Source organism: Dermochelys coriacea, chromosome 13 (genome assembly GCF_009764565.3).
Source record: "Dermochelys coriacea isolate rDerCor1 chromosome 13, rDerCor1.pri.v4, whole genome shotgun sequence".
NCBI lineage: Eukaryota > Metazoa > Chordata > Testudines > Dermochelyidae > Dermochelys > Dermochelys coriacea.
This window is the reverse complement of record NC_050080.1, coordinates 37,277,978-37,297,912: the sequence shown is the minus strand read 5'-3', so window position 1 is coordinate 37,297,912 and position 19,935 is coordinate 37,277,978. Positions and strand designations below refer to the sequence as shown.

Below are 19,935 nucleotides of genomic sequence, written 5' to 3'. Positions count from 1 at the left end.
GCCCTGCTTTTGACAGTCTGCCCTGAGTTAAACTACTCATGGTCAGGAGCCTCTCCAGATAGAGTGACACCATATATCCAGTATCAGAAGGGTAGCCGTGTTAGTCTGGATCTGTAAAAGTGGCAAAGAGTCCTGTGGCACCTTATAAACTAACAGACGTATTGGAGCATAAGCTTTCATGGGTGAATACCCACTTTGTCGGATGCATGTAGTGGAAATATCCAGAGGCAGGTATAAATATGCAAGCAAGAATCAGGTTAGGGATAACGAGGTTAATTCAATCCGGGAGGATGAGGCCCTCTTCTAGCAGTTTGGGCCTCATCCTCCCTGATTGAACTAACCTCATTATCCTTAGCCTGATTCTTGCTTGCATATTTATACCTGCCTCTGGAAATTTCCACTACATGCATCTGACGAGGTGGGTATTCACCCACGAAAGCTTATGCTCCAATACGTCTGTCAGTCTATAAGGTGCCACAGAACTCTTTGCCACCATGTATCCATGCATGCATCCAAGTCTGCATCCATCCATCTCAACCCTCTGTAAGTGCATCCACCTCCATAGATACCCTTCTATCTATATATGAATGCATCCCTCCATGTATCCAGGCATCCACTCTAGCTATCTGTACATCCATCCATCCCCATACAAACTCCTCCATCCAATCCATCTCCATACATACCCCTCTTTCCAACCCCATATACATCCTTTCTATCTCCACCCCTCCTCTATACATCCATCCCTCCATCAACATACCCACCCCTGCATCCACAAACTCACACCCTTCTTCTATCCTGCCCTCCATCTCCATACACCACCAGTCCCAGCTGGGATCACGGTGAGCTCTGTAAGCTGTAGAGTTGCTTATTTCCATTGCCAGTCTCCATGCAATTACAACTCATCCAAGTCACATTAATTACACCTTGAAAAGGTTAATCAACTCCTCCCAGTCCCATGCTCTAACCGGAGCCTTGCTCAGCCTACTAGATGCAGAAACTGCTCCAGATTTTGAGACTCAGAATGTTCATTACATTCCCCAAAAGTGAACACACTCTCTTTTGTTTTTTGTTTTTTTAACTTCATTTTTATTCATTGCAAGGCTGCAAAGCAGAAAGCGAAGTTAATGAGCTGGTGCAGGGGGGATTGGGATGGGGGAGAAATGACTGAGGATCTGAGTGCAAGGCATTTGGTTCCAGTGCCTCGCTGAGTAATAGCTCGGTACACAAGCAAGCTGGCTAGTTCGGCAGGACACCAACTGAATCCAATTTTCCATTGTGCTATGGAACCTCTCTGTCTGTATCTAGGGGTGGATTATGTAAAGAGCAGGCCTGCTTGTCCTTTTTTTACAATTTATTATTTGGAAAATAGGGCTGAATCAGAAATGGGGCTGGAAAATATCAAACCAAAATGAAAGGAAGTGAAAATTTGTGTTTGATTTCAACATGACATTTTCATTTAATTTTTAATTGAAAATTTAATTTTGTTGCATTTTTAATATAATTGGTCATTTCATATTGAGGTGATGCTTCTGTTTAGGTTCAACCTGAAGTTTTCGTTTTGTTTCTAATGTAGAGGTATAGGATGGCGAAGAGTGGGGCTCCATGTGTCAAGCACAGGGCGATTCAGGCATGCAAGGAGAATTCCAGAGGATTCGAGGCTTGTAGCTTTCCTATTGTTAACATTATCCAGGAGATAAACTGGGAGACCTGTGTGTACACTTCAGGAGTAGAAGCGTCCTTAGGACCAAAGGAGACAATGCCCTGGGCCACCCTCCCACACACCAGGGGCCCCCCAGAATCACCCTGTAAAATGAAACCAGAAGTTAGATGGATGGATCACATCGGATCAAGTTGTTTCCTTCTGTTGACACAGAGGGACTTGCTTTCCACCCCTCCCCAGGCCTAGCTGGTCACAGTGTCTCCTCCCTCTTGGCTGGGCCAGTCTTGGCATTACCTCCCCTTGGCCGAGCATGACACTTACTTCAAAAGATGATCTGCCATGCTGATCCCCTGCACACAGCATGGTCCCAGGTTTATACTGTTTGGGAAAGCGTCTGCTGCAGTTGCTGTCCTCCATCACCTCCAGATCCACCTCCATCAGCACGTCTGAGGTCTTCCCAGGGAACACACATATTTGGCCCCAGCCAGCCACGCTGCACACGGACCCCGGTTTAACTTTGTCCCTATAGCGGGGCAGGGGGATGAGCTGAACCTGGTCATTCAGTCTGGCCTGCTGGGCCAGCTGCCATGGGGAGAGAGAAGAAAAGCACCAAGCTTAGCACAAGGGTCTGAGTCAGGAGTGGGGGAGACACATTTGAACTAGAGCAGAACAGATAATTTGAGATCATCATTGGAGTGATGGGGTAGGGGTGGTGCTGGCAAAAGTGTGAAGTCACTGGGGACATAGCAATGGGATGGGGGTGGTGCCTGCAGCAGTTTGATGTCACTGGGGGAGAGGTGATAGGATGGAGGCAGTGCTGGCAGCAGTGTGAGGTCACTGGGAACTGGTGGATGGGATTGGAGCAGTCCCTGAAGCAGTGTGAGGTCACTGGGGGTGAGGTGATGGGATGGGGGCTAGGTTACCTCTAAATTGCACGCCTAAGTGGCCACACAGGAGGCCACCAAGGCTCGCCCAGATGTGCACACTGTACTCATGGGTGTGGGGTGGGGTGGGGTTGGTGATGGGGAAGCTTGGGGCATGCAGGTCTGTGGTGACTCCCCCAGCACCAGGGCTGTGGTATGGCAGGGAGACACACCTCTCCCCCTTGCCCAATCCCGGGGCTGCAGTGTGGGGAGAGGACTCTCCCAGCCCTGGTGCTTCTGCAGAGAGAGAGGGCTTGGGGGGAGTCCTCTCTCTCTGCTGCAGCCCTGGGGCAGCCTGCACCCCAAAGCCCTCATCCCTGCCCCCACCCCATAGCCCGCACCCCCAGCTGCAGCCTTCACCCCCCTCACGCCTCAACCCTCTGCCCCAGCCCTGAGCTGCCTCCCACACTCCAAACTCCTTGGCAACACCTCCACCCCCCATCCCCTCCATATTGGTGCACATAACAATATTCATTCTGCACATGGATGGTAATAATTAGAGAGAACATTGGATGGGAGCAGTACCTGCAGTAGTGTGAGGTCACTGGGGTGGGGTGATGGGATGTGGACCGTACCTGCAGCAGCATGATGTCATTGTTAATAGGGTCTCTGTTGTATCCGCGGGTGCAGGATCTGGTGCCTCACAAGTATTTTCTGTTGGCTCCGTTCCCGTTTTCTAATGTTATGGGCTCCCAGTGTGACAGTGATGTTGCTGAGAAAGCAATACATGGGGCTTGAGGGGCAGGAGTGTACGTGAGGTGGGGGGTGGGCACATGTGGGTCTGATTCATGAACAGTGATATGGAGGGGACAGGGCAGCATGGGGCTCTCAGGTTGAGATCTCAGATTCAGCTTCCCAGAACTGGGGATTGGCTGGCTTGGGGGTTGCGGGGGAAGGGGGGGTGTTGCAGTAGTCAGGCAAGGTACTAACAAACTTCAACAGGACTTTATTTTTTAAAGTGGAAAACTCTTTTCCAAGCCGCTGCTGCACCCTCAGTAGCTCTCTCTCAGCCTCTTCAACTCCTCCCCCCTCCTTCCTGTTTCCGGTCCTTTCAGACTCCCAACAGCCAGTGCTCCCAATTCTAATAATTACAAGCAACATCTAAACACCACAGGAGGGAGAATGGAACAAGCGGTCTTTCCCCTCTAAGGTGCACTGGCCTCAGCACAAAACACCTGCCCCGTGGTGATGAGGTCTTAGGCTCTGTCTCCACCAGCCCCTTGTGCTGCTTCACTCTTTATTGTCCTCCCGGCCCCTGAGTCTCAGCTCCCTTCCATCCCAGTGACCTCTCCCTGACATGATCCAGAACCATCCTGTTATGTAAAGCCTCCCCTCAGATGTGATTGTAAGATCTGTAACTTGTTTCATTAAGTCCTGCAACTTTTGCAGACTTTGTAACTTCAGTTACTGTTAGCATAAGCCTTTTAAGTTTTATAATCTTTGCAAGTTCTGTAACCTTTTCAAGTTATCACTTGTATGAACTTCCAAGCGTTGTAATATCCCTTCACGCAATCAGAGAGAGTGAGAACAAGGGAATGTGTGTGGAAGATAAGAGAGTGTGAACGAGAGAGTGTATGGGGGACTTGGCGGAGAGGAACTGTAAGGAGAAATGAGCCAGGAGTGTCTGATATAATCTGCCCTGAGAAGGCAATCATGGAATGCTGTACAGAAAAGAAGAACCTGGTATTCATGAAAGGAACAAGGACTGGGAATGCTTCTTGGTGACAGACACAGAGAAAAAACTCAGTGTATGTGACAGGAGCCGCCCAGTTCCAAAATAAAAGGAAGCAGCCAAGCACACAAGAGGCTGCTGCTCCTTGACCTGCTCACCAGCCCAGATCCATGACCGCAGGCGGACAGACCAGATCTACTACACTTTGGCTTCTCAGCTTCCCATGCTGTCTCCAGTAACTCTCCGTTTGTGTAAGTGTGTGGGTGCATGAGGGTATGAATGCGATGAACGTATGCGTGTATGAATAAGTTCCATCCCTTTTCTGTCTGACCCAACAGCGGCATTGTAATAAAATTAATACAAGTGTGACTCTGGGTTGATTTTTAGGGAACAGAGGTAACAGATTCTAGGGCTGTGAGTCTTTCCCTCCGCCGCTCTGACAATGGGCCAGACCCCAGCGGGTGTCAACAGCCATAACTCCATTGATTTACCCAGAGCTGGATCTGAACCATGCTTTGCTGAGGCCCCCAGAGACACACTGACACCCCCTGAGCAGATCAGACCCCTGGGCTCTACTCTCCCAGCCTGTCCTACTAACTGCTCCTGCCCTGAACCCACGACAGCGCCAGAGCTCCCGGCTCCCGGCTCCCCCATCACCTGCTAACCCCGACCTGCCCCGACATCCCCAGCACAGAGGCGCTTACTCTCCATTGCAGTGAGCGACCGTCAGCACGAAGTTCTCTGCCACCAGGAACCCTCCACAGCGAACTCTCCTGTCTCTGCGTCGTATTTCCAGACAGGCCATTTCTTTCCTTATAGAGTGGGGCTGGGCTTCCTCTCCCCCAGTGATCTCACTTGGGAGGAGACCAGGCTGATACAAAGAGCCCCCATCATCTCCATGGGCCTGGAAGGGACCGAGCTCCCCATCCCGAAAGGGAGTCCCCACAGCCTCAATCCACCCCCTGTGATGCTCTCCCTGGGGGATTCCTGTGCCTGGAACACTGCCCCCTCCTCAGCTCTCCCCCAGACTGGACACCCCATGGGGCTGGGAGGTGAATCGAAAGCTCTATCCTCGCTGGGTGGAGAATCAGTGCCAAACGCACCAGGAGTGGGTCAATAATCACATTGCCCTGAGTTAATGGCATTCAGGGCCATGGTCACCTCAAATTAGGCCAGGCAAGCCCCAAAAGGCACTGACAATCTTACTGGCTGAATTTCCTTTAGTCAGGTTCCATCCCCCAGTCCAATGCTGCTCCCTGTGTACTTCTGCTGTTGTCAATGCCCTGGGTAAAGAGACAGGGAGAGATCATTTGGGGCATCTGCTCACCCTTCTTATCGCTGTTTCTCAAGAATCATCACCAGCTGAGCAGGAGACAGAAGTGTGTGAATGGGAACTCCAAGCTGTTTCTTTGTCAAGACGTAAATTTTTCACCCACCTCCTCTTTCCTGCTCAAGAATGGCCACTTAACCAGGTGATAGTCCAATTGATTACATTGACACCTGGCTGAGGCATCGGCTAGTCTTTTGTCTCTGGGGAACTGGTTTATGGCTGCTCTCCAGACTTGGAACATGTCTTAGTAACACCAAACAGTAGAATATTATAACTTTAGCTGCCTCACATATTTTACAAGGACAGTAATGATCAGCAAATTATGAGTTTTTAGATGATACCTCATAAGGCATGCTTTGTATAAAAGCAATCATAGTCCTGTAAAAGGTGTGATCATAGGGGTACAGACTGTCACAGGCCCCTAGAGACCACCCACTGGAGTCCCCATCCCCATTCATCCCAAAATCCCAGGGGGCCCTGATCCCAGATGTACTCACCAGCCCAAGCCCTGGGGGGCAGGAGAAAGACCATGGGAAGCAGGAGCAAGATCTGTAGCTTCATATTTGGAGTCAGTGCAAGGATGGTGAATCTGCCTCAGGCCTGGGGGCTTTATAACCTGAGCTCGGGGAAGATCTATGGGGACAGAAAACCACAGGGTCACCCACACACTCATCTAAATGCAGGGCTCAGGCATCTCAGTTTCCAAACACAGCCAACCGCAAGGGGTGAGGGGAAGGACAGACCGTGCGTCAGCGGGGATCCTGCACAGCTAGATGCATACTGCATGGCTGGGTCCCTGCACAGCTGGATGGATCCTGTATATGTGGTTATATAAGATATGTAAACCACTGCATTATGGAACTATTATGAATGGCAAGTTTTGCCTCCCGTCAGCAGCAGGGTCTTGCATCATTTCCTTTGTGGTTCATAGATTCATAGATTCATAGATACTAAGGTCAGAAGGGACCACTCTGATCATCTAGTCCGACCTCCTGCACAGCGCAGGCCACAGAATCTCACCCACCCACTCCTATGAAAAACCTCACCTATGTCTGAGCTATTGAAGTCCTCAAATCATGGTTCAAAACTTCGAGGGAGCAGAGAAGCCTCCCTCCAGTCAACCATGCCCCATGCTACAAAGGAAGGCAAAAAAACCTCCAGGGCCTCTCCAATCTGCCCTGGAGGAAAACTCCCTCCCAACCCCAAACATGGCAATCAGCCAAACCCTGAGCACATGGGCAAGATTCACCAGCCAGATACCCAGGAAAGAGTTTTCTATAGTAAATCAGATCCCATCCATCTAATATCCCATCTCAGGGGATTTGGCCTATTTACCCTGAATATTTAAAGATTACTTACCAAAATCCCATTATCCCATCATACCATCTCCTCCATAAACTTATAGAGTAGAATCTTAAAACCAGATAGATCTTTTGCCCCCACTGCTTCCCTTGGAAGGTTATTCCAAAACTTCACTCCTCTGATGGTTAAAAACCTTCGTCTGATTTCAAGTCTAAACTTCCTGGTGGCCAGTTTATACCCATTTGTTCTTGTGTCCACATTGGTGCTGAGGTTAAATAATTCCTCTCCCTCTCCTGTATTTATCCCTCTGATATATTTATAGAGAGCAATCATATCTCCCCTCAACCTTCTTTTAGTTAGGCTAAACAAGCCCAGCTCCTTAAGTCTCCTTTCATAAGACAAGTTTTCCATTCCTCGGATCATCCTAGTAGCCCTTCTCTGTACCTGCTCCAGTTTGAATTCATCCTTTTTAAACATGGGAGACCAGAACTGCACACAGTATTCTAGGTGAGGTCTCACCAGTGTCTTGTATAATGGTACTAAAACCTCCTTATCCCTACTGGAAATGCCTCTCCTGATGCATCCCAAAACCGCATTAGCTTTTTTCACAGCCATATCACATTGGCAGCTCATAGTCATCCTATGATCAACCAATACTCCAAGGTCCTTCTCCTCTTCCGTTACTTCTAATTGATGCGTCCCCAACTTATAACTAAAATTCTTGTTATTAATCCCTAAATGCATAACCTTACACTTCTCACTATTAAATTTCATCCTATTACTATTACTCCAGTTTACAAGGTCATCCAAATCCTCCTGTATAATATCCCGATCCTTCTCCAAATTGGCAATACCTCCCAGCTTTGTATCATCTGCAAACTTTATTAGCACACTCCCACTTTTTGTGCCAAGGTCAGTAACAAAAAGATTAAATAAGATTGGTCCCAAAACCGATCCCTGAGGAACTCCACTGGTAACCTCCCTCCAACCTGACAGTTCGCCTTTCAGTAGGACCCGTTGCAGTCTCCCCTTTAACCAATTCCTTATCCACCTTCTGATGTTCATATTGATCCCCATCTTCTCCAATTTAACTAATAATTCTCCATGTGGCACGGTATCAAATGCCTTACTGAAATCTAGGTAAATTAGATCCACTGCATTTCCTTTATCTAAAAAATCTGTTACTTTTTCAAAAAAGGAGATTAGATCGGTTTGGCACGATCTACCTTTTGTAAAACCATGTTGTATTTTGTCCCATTTACCATTGACTTCAATGTCCTTAACTAATTTCTCCTTCAAAATTTTTTCCAGGACCTTGCATACTACAGATGTCAAACTAACTGGCCTGTAGTTACCCGGATCACTTTTTTTTCCTTTCTTAAAAATAGGAACTATATTAGCAATTCTCCAATCATTCGGTACTATTCCTGAGTTTACAGATTCATTAAAAATTCTTGCTAATGGGCTTGCAATTTCAGGTGCCAATTCCTTTAATATTCTTGGATGAAGATTATCTGGGCCCCCCGATTTAGTCCCATTAAGCTGTTTCAGTTTCGCTTCTACCTCTGATATGGTAATATCTACCTCTATATCCTCCTTCCCATTTGTCATGCTACCATTATCCCCAAGATCCTCTTTAGCCTTATTAAAGACTGAGGCAAAGTATTTGTTTAGATATTGGGTCATGCCTAGATTATCTTTAACCTCCGCTCCATCCTCAGTGATAAGCGGCCCCACTTCTTCCTTCTTAGTTTTCTTCTTATTTATATGGCTATAGAACCTTTTACTATTGGTTTTAATTCCCTTTGCAAGGTCCAACTCTACTCGACTTTTAGCCTCTCTCACTTTATCCCTACATCTTCTGACCTCAATTAGGTAGCTTTCCTTGCTGATCCCTCCCATCGTCCACTCCCTGTATGCTTTCTGCTTCTTCATAATCACCACTCTAAGATGCTTGCTCATCCAGCTTGGTCTACAACTCCTTCCTATGAATTTTTTCCCCTTTCTTGGGATACAGGCTTCCGATAGCTTCTGCAGTTTTGATTTAAAGTAATCCCAGGCCTCCTCTACCTTTAGATCCATAAATTCTTCAGTCCAATCCACTTCCCTAACTAATTTCCTTAATTTTTGAAAGTCAGCCCTTTTGAAATCAAAAACCCTAGTTGCAGATTTATTTTTGTTAATCCTTCCATTTAGTTTGAACTGAATTAGCTCATGATCACTTGAGCCAAGATTGTCCCCTACAACCATTTCTTCTATGAGGTCCTCGCTACTCACCAAAATTAAATCTAAAATGGCATCCCATCTAGTCGGTTCAGCAACTACTTGATGAAGGAATCTATCAGCTATCGCATCTAGGAAAATCTGAGCCCTATTATTATTACTAGCACTGGTCCTCCAGTCTATATCTGGGATCTAGATCCCATGATCACGCAGTTTCCATTAGTATTTACTTGATTAAAGACATTAAAAAGGGCTCTATCCATATCCAAATTAGATCCCGGAGGTCTATAGCACACCCCAAGCACGATCGTAGGAGAGGCTTTACTAGTTTTCTTCCCCAATGTAATTTTTGCCCAGATGGACTCTGTCTTATCCATTGCATCGCTTCTTATTTCTTTACATTCTACCTCATCATTGATATACAATGCTACTCCACCCCCTTTACCTTTGTTTCTGTCTTTCCTAAACAGCACATACCCTTCAATACCTGTAGTCCAGTCATGACTACTATTCCACCATGTTTCTGTTATCCCTATAATATCTGGTTTCACTTCCTGCACCAGTAGCTCTAGTTCCTCCATTTTGTTACCTAGACTCCTCACATTGGTGTACAAACATCTTAATTTTTGCTGTTTGGCCTCGCTCACATTTTGTACCCTATTAGGCACAGTCATTCTACAGCCAGTATAACCTATTAGACTAGTATCCACACCGCCCTCGCTCCTTATATACATTCTCCTACCCACGGCTGTATCCTTTCTTACTTCATCTTCTTCCCTCTCAATGCTAAAATCTGGCGTGGAGATTTTCTGGACATCTCCCATCCATCTCCCCTCAATTCCTAGTTTAAAGCTCTCTTTATCAGTTGTGCCAGCCTCGATCCTAGAAGTCTATTTCCTTCCCTACTCAGACGAAGTCCATCCCGAGAGAACTGACCTCTGTCCGTGAATGCCTCCCAGTGGCCATACATCCCAAAGCCCTCCTTATAGCACCACTGCCTAAGCCACCTGTTGACAGTCATAATCTTGTCAGACCTTTGTTGCCCTTCTCTAGGAACAGGAAGGATCCCGCTAAAGATCACCTGAGCCTCAATTTCCTTAAGCGTCTTCCCCAGCCTAGCATAGTCTCCCTTGATACTTTCCAGCGAGAATCTGGCTGTATCATTTGTTCCCACATGAAGGATAATTAGGGGATTCTTTCCCGCTCCCTTGAGGATCCTTTTCAACCTCAGGTCTACATCCTGTATCTTAGCACCCGGAAGACAGCACACCCTTCTATTCTCAGGATCAGCTCTAGTTACAGGCCTGTCTATTCTTCTCAATAAAGAGTCCCCGATCACATAGACCTGCCTTTTCCTGGTGACAGTGCTATTCTCCAGTCTCTCCCCTGTTCCCTCTGGCTGCAAGTTCTTTCCATTCCTATTTTCCCTTACAATCCTCTTCAACCCATCCTGTATCCTCCTGGGGCTCATATTTGGTGTAGTCTCCCTTGACTCTTTCCCTTTTCCTATAGGACTAGCCTCTCTTCTCTTCTTCCTTACCGTTCCACCTTCAACAAGTACCTGCTGAGCCCCTTCTTCATTTTCCAACTCTGCAAACCTGTTCCTAAGCTCTACTTCTTCTTCACTAGCCCGTCTTTTTCTCTGCCTGGTTCTTTGAGTCACATGTTTCCACTGACCACTTTCCTCACCCAGTCTCTCCTCAAAATTCCCCAGCCCTGCTTCCATCTGTGAGTCTGAGCTTTTCCCTTCAGATACCTCATGTCTTTGCTCCATCATCTGCTCAAACCCCTTCCTAAACTCAACCAGACTTTCCACCTGCGTCTCCAAACATATTCACATATTCATATGTTTGATGTCACAATTAACTTTTTGTGGCCCCAGTAAAATTGACCATTTCTTTTGTGACTTTACCCCAATGGTCCAACTGTCCTGCAGTGATACCTACTTGATAGAACTTTTCGCTTTCTGTTTTGCTTCCATAGATATCTTTCCCCCATTTCTATTAACCCTGACATCCTGTATCTGTATCATAGCCAGTATTATAAGAATCCCATCCACTACTGGGAAGCAAAGGACATTTTCCACCTGCTCCTCTCACCTGATTGTAGTTACAACCTTCTACGGAACCTTAATTATGGTGTATGTTGTACCAAAAACACATACACTGAGAAACCTGAACAAAGTGTTCTCTGTCTTCTATACAGTCCTGACTCCAGTGGTCAACCCCCTCATCTACAGCTAGAGAAACAAAGAGGTTAAAGAGGCTTTCAGGAAATCTCTCAATAGATTTGTGGCTTTTGTGAGAATTTGGTGAGTTAACTCATTTAGTTTACACTAAAATGTGATACTCTGAGCTGTGTTTTTTGAGTCTGAAAGGCAGTCAGTTGATGTCATGTTCCCTATCATAGGCCTGGCCCTTTTGGTCCTCTCTTAAGAAACCACTGAAATCAACCCCATCTGTGTCTGCGGCTTTCATTTGTTCATAGATCCATATATTTAAAAGCCTGAAGGAACCCTTATGAGCATCTAATCTGACCTCCCATATAAACCAGGGCAGAAAGTCTCACTCAATGATCCCTGCATCCCAAGAACCTGGTGTGCAACTAGAGCATGGATCCAGAGCTGCTCTGTAATAATTTATTAATGTCGTATGTTGGCCTGGTTACTGAGACTGTTTTTTATATGACAATATGGGGTTAACTCAACAAGCAACTGTGTGAAAAAAAAAAAAACAGGCAGGAAGGAAAAGCTAAGCCACCTTTCCAGAAACCCTTCAGGGACAGTGTCAAAATTATTAACTTTGATGATTTTGTCTTGATGTCCTATTGAGCCTACAGGACTGCTTTGATATGGCTCAAAGCCCTGTGAACACAGAAGATCAAAAGAACTGCAGCAGGTCCTAATGATTCCTCTATCAGTTGTGGGTAGTAATTTAAGGGGAATCAGAGTAATATACACAACACCACAGTGAGGGCATCTAAAGAAACTACATATTCCTAGGTCAACATCAGGCCTGGTAGGGCTTTAGAAAAGCCACAACTGCATATAGCCTAGATCCCATTGATTTACAATAGGACTTAAGCACATAAATCACTTAGGTGTTTTGAACATTTTATCCATAGTCTATATCATTATTGCCTTTGTACATTGGAATACTACATAACCCAGCTACCTAGAAGCTACCATTTTCTGTGGGATGTTTCTTTGAATGTATCTTCTTGTTGTCATCTCTTTCCCTGAAGAGAATTGGTTTGTTTTCTCCAGCTCTTGGGGATGAATAAGGTTTTCTTTATATTTCTCACTACGAAACAAAGTAGACAATTGTTCTTCCCAACTAACCAAACAGAAATACCTAATCTAAAATACTTTAACATGGACCCAGTCTACCTCCATTTGGAACAATGTTGTGCATCCAAAGCTTTGCTAGCAACAATTCCCACTGATCCTTATTTCACGAAAGACTATGTGAGGAGAACATGAAATATAATGATGAATCATGATTTTAATGCTTGGAAGGATATTTGTCTATGATATAATGGTTGGATGGAATGAAAATGTAACAGTATGTACAATGTCATTGATAACAGGCCAGATTCTGACCTTAGTTAGACTGTTGGAAACAGAACGGAAAGGCTTTGACTTCAGAGATCCATATTCAGCTGGAATTGAGATCAGAATCTGATCCTAAATGCACTTAAATTGGTGAGATGGTTGATCCTTTCCCATCCCTCACCCCAATTGTGTCTGGTGCCTATTATACATTATAGCTGCCCCTTCCCTGCCCCCACTCTCTGCTACTCCTAGTTTCCATTATACAGTATAGCCACCCCTTCCCCATCTGTTGCTCCCTATCAACCATTCCAGGATAATATTTTAGGTGATCCCAAGTTGTCACACTTTTCCAGGCCCTCAGGCAAACTTTTCCATACCCCCGTCAAATGTTTCCCACCCCTCTTGGCATGCCCCCTGGCCAATCAGTGCTAAGGTCATGGCAGCAGTCCCACCCCAAGCATGTGTAGGGAGGTACAGGCAGGCCTTCAGGCAGCAATTTTTCCTCTCCCCAGGTCAGTCAACATTGAAATGGGTCCAGGAATCGCACCCCACAATGTATGCTGATACTCCCCAAAAGCCAAGCACGTCAGGTGTTTGTTTTTATATCTTGCCTGAACCATCCTGAATCACTCCCCCTTACCTCCACTGAGAAGCACCTGAATCAAAAACATTTGGGCAGAAAACCCCATTGTACAACCAGGCCAACATGATATGGGATTAATAAATTATTCCATATCTGTCACACCCAGCATGTGTTCCCAACTCTCCGAAATTTCACTCCCATGATTTGGTCAATGGGCCAGGCTCTGTTCAGTGAGCAGTACATGAGATCTTGGTCCTATTGAAGTAAAAGCCAAGACGCAACTTCACCTGTCAATTTTAGCAGTAGAAAAGACCCTTATGAGGCTGTAGAATTTCACTAAATGATTCCTATGTCAAACACAGAGAATATCTGTGAAGAGATCTCTCATGTTGCAATAACTTTCCTACTAACAGTTAGATTTGGCTAAGGATTTGAAGCTGGTGTTTCCTGACCTCAAAACAAGAGCCTTGTATATAGATCAGTGGTTTTCAAACTTTTTTTCATTTGCAGACCCCTAAAAAAATTCAAATAGAGGTGTGACCCCTTTTGAAAATCTTAGACATAGCCTGCGGACCCCGAGAGGTCCACAGACCGCTGGTTCAAAACCATTGACTTAGACCATCATGCCACTTGCTAAATGCTTGCTGAAGTATATGCTGGCTTGAGCTGGTGGATTGTAATGTGAAGAAAAGAGGGAAGATGTTATGTTTGTGTTGTGTGTGTCATTTTGTTTTACTTGTTAACCTTTGATCAGTCTTGATGTCTCTGCTGCCAAAACTGATGTCTGAAAATGAATGCACATAACTGCAGATATTATGAGAAATGCATTAACTGAAAGGAAAGACAGACACAACAAATAAGACCGATACTTCGCTGTGTGTTTGTTTCATTATAATGGGAATATTAGTCAAAATATTAAAATGCTATATAGACAACCACCATGGACAGTGTCATAAAAATAAAGGGAAGGGTAACCACCTTTCTGTATACAGTGCTATAAAATCCCTCCTGGCCAGAGGCAAAGTCCTTTTACCTGTTAAGGGTTAAGAAACTCAGGTCACCTGGCTGGCACCTGACCCAAAATGACCAATGAGAGGACAAGATACCTTCAAATCTGGAGGGGAGGGAGAGGCTTTTGTCTGTCTGTGTGATACCTTTGCTGGGAACAGATCAAGGATGTAAGCCCTCCAACTCCTGTAAAGTTAGTAAGTAATCTAGCTAAAAAATGCATTAGGTTTTCTTTGTTTTGGCTTGTGAAATTCGCTGTGCTGGAGGAAATGAAAATTCCTGTTTTTGTGTCTTTTGTAACTTAAGGGTTTGCCTAGAGGGATTCTCTATGTTTTGAATCTGACTGCCTGTAAGATTATCTTCCATTCTGGTCTTACAGAGTTGTCCTCTTATTTTTGTTTTGTTTTGTTCTTCTAATAAGGTTCTGTTTTTTTAAGAATTCAATTGGGGTTTTTGGGTCTTAAAAATCCAAGGGTGGTTTGTACTCATCTTGTTTATTCTCAAGCCTCCCCAGGAAAGGGGGTATAAGGGCTTGGGGGGATATTTTGGGGAAATAGGAACTCCAAGTGGTCCTTTCCCTGTTCTTTGTCTAAATCACTTGGTGGTGGCAGCATACTGATCAAGGACAAGGTAAAGTTTGTGCCTTGGGAAAGTTTTTAACTTAAGCTGGGTAAAAATAAGCTTAGGGGGTCTTTCATGTGGATCCCCACATCTGTACCCTAGAGTTCACAGTGGGGAGGAAACACTGACAGACATCCATCAGGTAAATGATGTTTTCACTGAGTTATATATTTTAGCACCTTCAACCTTAGAATGGATCTTGTCTGTTGCAATCTTGGTCAGATTTATATACTGCATTTCAGATCCTCCATGTGGTGGGGCTCATTATTTAGCTTCCTCTGAACCCCTGAGACACCCACTACCCCCCACAAACCACCCCATGCACCCCACAGGTGAGAAGAGAATCAAAAACCTGCCCTAAAGTTGATGCAGCTGTCTGAGAACTCAGTACATCCCGACACTCTCTTATGATGGTGCCAGATGGTTTGAGTGTTTGTCAACCTAGATGCAGCCCAACCAGACTTTTTAAACCTAGGGATTAATTCTCATTTAATGAATCCAAGCTGATGTCTTGTGATCACCATGGAGCAGCCAATCAGCTGGTTGAACCAGCACAGCTCCATTTACTTCTACGGAGACCCTGCTGAGAATTTTGTGCAATGAATTTACTGAGAGCTTTTCTGAAGGCCTCCTTGACCTCATTGTTTTTCAGGCTGTAGATGAGGGGGTCGGCCAGAGCTAAAGGTGTCCTAAATAGTGCTTCCTGGCTAATAAATCCAGACTGATTTATTCCAATCCATTAAAACATCTGAATGCAAGATACTTAGAGCACACTTTTCTCAGGGCCTCTTTGACCTCTCTGTTTCTCAGGTTGTAGATGAGGGGGTTGGCCAGGGGAGTCAGGATCGTGTAGAAGATGGAGAATACTTTGTTCAGCTCTCTCAGTGTACTGTTTTTTGGTATCACATAGATGATAATTATGGTGCCATAAAAAATTGTGACCACGGTGAGGTGAGAGGAGCAGGTGGAAAAGGCCTTTTTCCTCCTGCTGGTGGAAGGGATCCTCAGAATGGTGATCATGATGCAAACACAGGATGTCATGGTTAACAGAAATGGCATCAGGGTTTCAATGGAAGAAAGTATCAGAGTCACCAGGATGGTCAGGCTTATGTCACTGCAGGAGAGTTTAATCACTGGGGTGAAATTGCAAAAGAAATGGTCAATTTCATTTGGGCCATAGAAAGTTAATTGTAATACCAAAAATGTCATTATTGTACTGCCCAGAAATCCACCACACTTTCAGTGTTACAAAGTAAAATGTCCATGTTTCCTTGTAGCCTGGAACACAGACATTGCACGCGAGGTTGCTGCAGGCAGGAACTCTGCAGCATTTCACAGAGTCTGAACACTCATTACATTCTTGCAGGACTCATCCCTCTTTTGAGCGAAATGAACACACAGGTGAACCGTCTGATCTCCAGCTATGAGTTAGTTAGTTAGCAGTGTGGGCCGAGGGATGTGCTGGCCGCTGCTTCCTGTAGCCCCCATTGGCCTAGAATGGCAAACAGCAGTCAGTGGGAGCTGCAATCGGCCGAACCTGGGGACGCTCCAGGTAAATAAACTGTCCCGGCCTCCCAGCAGCTTTTCCTGATGGGCTGCGAGACAAAGGTTGCCTATCCCTGGTGTAGTCGAGGGAGGACTGACAGTTTATTCCTGTATGAATGGGCTGTCTCCAAACCACAAGATGTGCTGGACGGTCACTCCTAGCCCACTAGCCATAGGTGTTAAGATAGGGACACTAGCCCTGAACTAGTACCCAAACTTGTGGCGCGTGGGGAGTATGAGGCTTGACAAGTTAAAAGCTTTCAGTAGAGCCCTCACACGCCACTCTTCAGGGCTAAATACTAGGGAAGGGGTGTCTGAGGTGTAGTGAGTTTGTCAGGTCTGAGCCTGGAATGGTTTGTGAAGGACAGTGAACACTTTGCTGGTTGGCACCAGTGGGGTCACAGGAGGATGGGAGCCAGGACTCCTGGGTTCTGCCCTTGCCTCTGCTGTGTCCTCTCCCCTCTGGTGTTGCACAGTCATAGCTCCCAGCTGTATGGCATCACAGAGGTTGCCACATCCCTTTTGCATGGTCACAGACCCACCATGGGGCTTCTCAGAAACCCTCCCACTGCAGTCGCCGTGATTGGGGCCCATGGCTGCTCTGCTGCTCACGCTGGGCCACCATGAGAAAGATCAAAAGGCCATGATCCCACCCACCACTGAGATCAGTTGCTGTCACCCATGGCCCCCCACCACAGAGACCTGGGCAGGGAGCTGAGCATGGATGGGGCCAGGTGATTAAGAGCCCCAGGTGCGCCCAGCTGTGAGCCAGCACCCAAAGTAGTCCTAGATCCTGCTAGACACCTCCCCACCAGGGTCTTCTCTATCCAGTGGTACATCATCCATCCAGCTGTGCAAGGACCCAGCTGGCAGCATCCAGGCAGCTGTGTAGGATCCCCGGCTGACGCACGGCTTGTCCTTCCTCCCCAGCCCGTGTGGTTGGCTGTGGTTGGAAACTGAGACGCCTGAGCCCTGCATTTAGATGAGTGTGTGGGTGACACTGCGGTTTCCTGTCCCCTTGATCTCCCCCAAGCTGAGTCTATAAAGGCCCCAGAACTGAGGCAGATGCACCGTCCCTGTACTGACTGCAAACATGCAGATACAGATCTTTCTCCTGCTCCCCATGGCCTTTCTCCTGCCCTCAGGGACTTGGGCTGGTGAGTACAGCTGGGATCCGGGGCCCTGGGGCTTTAAGTTCAATGGCAGGGTCTCAAGGATGGGGCTCAAAGAGTGGGATCTAGGGGCTTGTGACAATCTGTACCCCCTATGTTCACCCCTTTTATCAGACTATGATACATTTTATACTATGTGTGCCTTGTGAAGGTATCATCTAAAAACTCATAATTTGCTAATCATTATTGTCCTGGTAAAATATGTGTGGTATATAAAGTTATAAGTTTCTACTGTATGGTATTACTACAACATGTTCCAAGTCTGGGGAGCATCCACAAACCAGTTCCCTAGAGACAAAACGCCAAGCGATAACTCAGCCAGGTGTCAGTGTATTCAAATGGACCATCACCTGGTTAAGTGGCCATTCTTGGGTAGGAAGGAGGACATGGGTGAAAAATTTACATCTTGTCAAAGACACATCTTGGGTTCTTGGCCGCACAGACTTTCAGTCTCCTGAACCTCAGCTGGAGATGATTTTCGAAGAAGAGAAAGAACTAGAAGAAGGGGGAGCAGACGCCCCAAATGATGTCTCCCTTTCTGTCTACCCACATAATTCACAACACCAGAAGTACAAAGGAAGCAGAATTGTACTGGGAGAGGGATCCTGATTACAGGCAATTCAGCCAGCATGATTACAGAAACATGAGAGAGATCTCAAGAGGCATAGTTTGTATGAAATTTATAACCGTCCTGTAAAGAGGTGAAAACAGGGGTAGAGACTGTCACGGGATTCTGTCATATTGTCTCACACAGCACTGATACCGATCAGTGTCACCCACAGCCCATGTAAGGAAGAGCTGGGGAAAGGTAAAAATAATCCTTTGGAACAGGTTTCAGAGTAGCAGCCATGCTAGTCTGTATTCGCAAAAAGAAAAGGAGTACTTGTGGCACCTTAGAGACTAACAAATTTATTAGAGCATAAGCTTTCGTGAGCTACAGCTCACTTCATCGGATGCATTTGGTGAAAAAAACAGAGGAGAGATTTATATACACACACACACACACACACACACACACACACACACACAGAACGTGAAACAATGGGTTTATCATACACACTGTAAGGAGAGTGATCACTTAAGATAAGCCATCACCAGCAGCGGGGGGGAAAGGAGGAAAACCTTTCATGGTGACAAGCAAGGTAGGCTATTTCCAGCAGTTAACAAGAATATCTGAGGAACAGTGGGGTGTGGGGTGGGGGGGGGGAGAAATAACATGGGGAAATAGTTTTACTTTGTATAATGACTCATCCATTCCCAGTCTCTATTCAAGCCTAAATTAATTGTATCCAGTTTGCAAATTAATTCCAATTCAGCAGTCTCTCGTTGGAGTCTGTTTCTGAAGCTTTTTTGTTGAAGGATAGCCACTCTTAGGTCTGTAATCGAGTGACCAGAGAGATTGAAGTGTTCTCCAACTGGTTTTTGAATGTTATAATTCTTGACGTCTGATTGGAGAACATGATAACATAGCTGTTATCATGTGGCTTTCCAAAGCATGAACTTTCTACATCACTGACAGAGGCAGGGGCCTGTCAACTAAACCCCAGGGGATCTTTTCTTCCTTTTATCTCCCAAGGCTGTCCTCTGGGGTTCACACAGGCTAACTCTGGGTTGGGGGGTGATTGTCTTAAGGCCAAGACTGTCAGAGGCGCCTGAGAGATGAAACCATTCATCTGAAACCAGAGGGTCCAGCTCCTAGGGAGAAGATAGGCCAATGCTATTGTTGGGGGTTGGGTTAAACCTTGAAAACCAGCCAATGTGAGCTCCTGGTGCAATGCTCTAGATAAGTGGATGATGAACCAAAAAAGAAAAGGAGGACTTGTGGCACCTTAGAGACTAACAAATTTATTTGAGCATAAGCTTTCGTGAGCTACAGCTCACTTCATCGGATGAAAGCTTATGCTCAAATAAATTTGTTAGTCTCTAAGGTGCCACAAGTACTCCTTTTCTTTTTTGCGAATACAGAGTAACACGACTGCTACTCTGAAACCTGGATGATGAACGTCATCTTTGGGTGTGTAAGCCAGGGGAGGTGGGGTCAGTTCTGGATACAGCCTTGGTGAGACACCACAACTGGAAACTGTGTCCAGTTCTGGTGTCCACACCTCCAGCAGGATGTTGGCAAATTGGAAAGCGCTACAAGAACAAGCCAAGATCTGGAGACCCTGACTCATGGGGAGCACTCCAAGGACAGTGATTTCCAGAGGGTATTGGAGGCAAAGAGGGGACTCATCCCCTGTATGTAGGAACCTCCATGGGGTGCGGGTTTCTGAGAGCAGGGGGCTCTTCAACATCACTGGCTAAGGCAGGACAAGACCTGATGGCCGGGAGCTGGAGTCAGCA

General features: G+C 46.0%; 1 protein-coding gene and 1 pseudogene across 1 annotated transcript in view; both read right to left on the bottom strand.

The window, feature by feature from the left end:
* LOC119841806 (mast cell protease 3-like) overlaps positions 1-19,935 on the bottom strand; it is a 500,929-nt gene that overhangs the window by 437,251 nt on the left and 43,743 nt on the right.
* Positions 1,624-6,152, bottom strand: LOC119841648 (annotated as a pseudogene).